Source organism: Fundulus heteroclitus, chromosome 23 (assembly GCF_011125445.2).
Source record: "Fundulus heteroclitus isolate FHET01 chromosome 23, MU-UCD_Fhet_4.1, whole genome shotgun sequence".
Taxonomy (NCBI): Eukaryota; Metazoa; Chordata; class Actinopteri; order Cyprinodontiformes; family Fundulidae; genus Fundulus; species Fundulus heteroclitus.
Window position 1 is genome coordinate 38,650,881 of NC_046383.1, and position 4,521 is coordinate 38,655,401.

Here is a 4,521-nt window from a genome sequence, read left to right on the forward strand (position 1 = left end):
AAACTCACTTTAAAAAACTTGCTCTGTGTGTGCGTGTTGTGTCCGGGTTCATCCTAAGACAAACCATGACACCAATCAGCCCTCCCCTGTCTCTGAGGGTACGTCTCTGAGCCCTGAGAAATTCTCCGGAGACAGTGGCGACTGTGGTGGTTTTCTTTTTCAGTGTACCCTAGTATTTAATCGTTCTCCCCACTCCTTTGCCACTGATCACGGCAAGATTTCTTTTATTTCACGGTTATTAACCAGTAGAGCTCTTAGATGGGCTGAAGCACACTTCCCCGACTGCCGATCTTTCGGCTGCACATTTGAGGAATTCAATGAATTCAAGACAGTGTTTTCTTCCCAATTAGATCCTGTACAGCAGTCCTGCCAGTTACTGGCGCTGAGGCAACATGGACGCCGCGTCTCCGACTTTGCGGTTGAGTTCCACACTTATGCCACCGCCGCAGGCTGGGAAGCTTGGCCGTTAAAGGCTGTCTTTTTTCAGGCTCCTGATGAGACTTTGAAGAATGAATAAGTCTGAATCGAGGAGTCAGACACTTTTGAGGGCTTAGCTGCTCTCGCTGTCCTGTTGGACGTTCGCTTGCACAGCCGAGATTGGGGGCGGTCAGAGAGACCTTTACAGCCAACGGTTCCACCAGCACATGGGTTTAATCCATCTCGTAGTAGTAGTACCGCTGTCACCCCCCGAGCTGATGCAGATTGGTTGGGTACACATCACCCAGGAAGAACGACAACGTTTGGCAGCTAATCAGTGTCTGTACTGTGGAGTTGCTGGACACTTTGTCAGTTATTGCCCGGTGCGACCAAAAAATCAGGTCCGTCGCCTGTAGTAGGGAAGTGATAATAAGATTTTATTCAGTGAACCTGTTCAGTCTCGTTTTTGTCTTCCAGCAACCTTAGTTTTGGCCCGGGACAGTCTTAGCGCCTCTGCCTTGGTCGATTTCGGCTCTGATTTTGATTTAATCAGCCAAAAGCTTGTCACACAGTCTCAGATTGAGACAATTCCCTTGTCCACGCCCCTTTCGGGTTTCAGCCTTAGACAGAGAGCGTTTAACTCTTATCACTCATCAGACAAAACCCTTGGAAGTAATCATCTCGGGTAACCATAGAGAGCTACTGGCCTTTTTTGTCTTTCTGGTTAAACATTCCCTTGTGGTCTTAGGCTTAGCCTGGTTACAGAAACATAACCCACATCTTAATTGGGCGGAGTCCCGCTTAGATTCTTGGTCTCCAATCTGTCACTCGCGCTGTCTCCAGTCCGCTCTCCCTATTCACCATCCGTCCAACCCTTCTCCTAAGGCGGAGGATCCCATTGACCTTACTTTGGTATCCGATACATATCATGACTTAGGTCTGGTTTTTAGTAAAAGTAAGGCCAGTTCCCTACCACCGCATCTCCCTTACAATTGTTACCTGTTACCTGGTGCTCCTTTGCCCACCAGCCGACTCCTTAACATCTCCAGGTCAGAACGTCAGCCGCTCGAAAAATACATAGGAGAGTCCCTCGCTGCAGGGTTAATTTGTCCTTCCTCCTCTTCATTGGGCGCGGGGGTTTTCTTTGTGAGCAAGAAAGATGGATCCCTTCTTTCGCATATTGACTACCGAGAGCTAAATCAGATCACTTAAAACTTCTCACTTCTTTGGGGGCCTGGTCCAGGGGGCGTCTGGTCCGGGCACGGGGCCGGGGGTCGGGCAGAGGCAGTCGAATAGTTGAATTGTGGTGACCCCCCCCCCCCCTCTTGTGAGTGTTGGATGCAAGTGTTATGTGGAAATGTGTGTACAGCGTCCTTTTTTCTTCTTCTTTTTTTTTTTTTTTGTAAATCTGTGTGTGGTGAGTGGGGCACTAGGAGGGATGTTGTGAAAAAGTTTTTATTTTTTTTCTTTCTGGTATGGGTCCGGTCTGCTCCCTCTCCCAAGAACATCTCAAGTCTCCACTAGGTGTGGAGCCCATCCCCCCACGTCCTGCCCTCCTCCGCTGCGCTGGCAGGCGCCTTGGCCCTCTGGCGCATTGGTGGGCCTCGGGTTTGGGGCGGGTTCCGGGTGTGTGCCGGCCCATACCCGGTGGCTGCTTCGCGGGGCCTGGCCCCCCGGGGGGGGGGGGCGGCCGGGGCGCCCCGCCCCTGCCTCTGGCCCTCAGGGCCCATGGCCGGGACTACTTCAGCGGGGCTGACTGCTGGCGGAGCCCATGGGCTCGTCCCCGCGGCTCTTGGGGGCGTCGGCATTGCGGTGGCTGGGGGATTTCCTCGGGATTTCCTCGGCCCCTCCTGGGCGCGCCCTGCTTTGGGGGCCCCTTTGGGAGTCCAGGGTTATGGGTCCCCTGACTCCTGCCTCTGTGCTCAGGGAAGGCGGGCCTTTGGTTCTCCACAACCACTATCGAGCTATTTCCTTCTGGATAATTTTCACCTAAACTAGTGCACTCTCACAAACTCCCACAGGTGCAGGGTTCCAGGTATTAATTGTTCACTTATATACAGAAAGCCTGTATTTTATTTATTATTTATGTTCTTTCACTTTCTTTTTTCAGGTTTCACTTTACACATGTCAGCTTAAATAATAGTACATATGATTTAGCAATGGCATCTAGGTGTTACTCGATTGTATCTGTTGCTTTATGTCTGTTGGTTGTGCTGTTCTTTTTGCATCTCTCTTTCCAGGTGATGGAGCAGACAGAGAACGTTTTATCATTCTCTCCCTTTTATCTCTTCTTTCTTTCACCTCTTCTCTTTCTTTTTTTTCTCTTCTTATTCTTCCTTTACTCTCCCATTGTAGTGTCCATATAATTTGAAATTCTCCCTGCAGGAATCACAATAAAGCTATTAACATGCATAAATCAAGCGGAGCACTATGGCGAAGGCTGTTTGCTCCACTTGTGAAGACTCCTCTTGGCCATTTCGAATATCTCGTCATGCCTTTTGGTCTTTGTAACACCCCGTCTGCCTTTCAGTGCTGATGACGATGTCCTACGGGACTTTATGAATGTTTTTGTTTTCGTCTATTTAGACAACATTTTGATTTACTCTTGAGATCCCGTCCTGCATCACCAACATGTCCGTCTAGTTTTGCATCGCCTGCTCTAGGACCGCTTGTTCGTGAAAGCCGAGAAATGCAAATTTCACAAGCCCTCTGTCTCAATTCTCGGCCTTATTTTAGAAGGCGGACAAGTCAGATTTGACCCATGTAAGATCAAGGCCATTGTAGAGTGGCTGACCCCTGACTCTAGAAAGCAGTTGCAGCGCTTTTTAGGATTTGCTAACTTCTACAGGAGGTTCATCAGAAGCTATAGTCAGGTTGCATCCCCTCTTCATGCTTTAACATCTCCTAAGACTCCTTTTATTTGGAGCCCAGAGGCAGAGGCCTCCTTTGAGGAACTAAAGGCCAGGTTTTCTCAGGCCCCCATTTTGGTACACCCTGATCCCTCCAAACAGTTTATTTTAGAGATCGATGCTTCTGACACTGGAGTTAGGGCTGTCCTGTCCCAGCAGTCTGGTTCAGATCAGAAACTCCACCCCTGTGCTTTTTTTTTCTCGTTGACTGTCTCCAGCAGAGCGTAATTATCATGTTGGAGATCGGGAGTTACTGGCCTTTAAATTAGCCTTAGAAAAGTGGCGACACTGGCTGGAGGGGTCTGAGCAGCCCATTGTTATCTGGACTGATCATAAAAATCTCGCCTACCTGCAGTCTGCCCGACGTCTGAATCCCCGACAAGACTGCTGGTCCCTTTTCTTTTCACGATTCAACCTGTCTATAACTTAACGCCCTGGTTCCTGAAACGTCAAACCTGACACCCTGTCCAGACTGTAAGCCCCCCAGTAACACGAAAAGGAACCAGCACCTATCCTGCCTCTCACCTGTCCCTTTGGAGCTCTCCATTGGGACTTGGAGGATCGCATACACCAAGCTTTACAGCTGGATCCGGATCCTGGTACAGGGCCAGCCGGATTTACCTATGTCCCCAGATCTGTTCGTCCTGATGTTCTGCGCTGGTGCCATGACTCAAAGTTTTCGGCACACCCAGGAATCTACAGAACCCAGTCACATGTCTCGTCGGTTTTGGTGGCCCTCGTGGAGTAAAGATGTCCGTGAATACGTCCGTACCTGTCCTGTCTGTGCCCAGAACAAACCCCTCAATCAACCCCTCACTGGTCTTCTAAACCCACTCCCCATTCCCAAATGTCCCTGGTCTCATATTGCTCTAGACTTCATTACAGGACTCCCTTCCTCACAGGGCATGACAACAATACTGACAGTAGACGACTGGTTCTCTAAGTCCTACCACCTCATCCACATCCGTAAGCTACCCAACACCCTACAAACTGCCCGACTTCTCACGAAACATGTTTTCAAGCTCCATGGAATTCCTGCAGACATCCTTTCTGACCAGGGCCCCCAGTTCGTCTCTCAAGTGTGGAGACACTTCTGTTCTACTCTTGGTGCCCGTTACACTCTCACCTCTGGCTACCATCCCCAAACCAACGGCCAAACTGAACGGATGAATCAACAGCTCAAAACTACCCCACC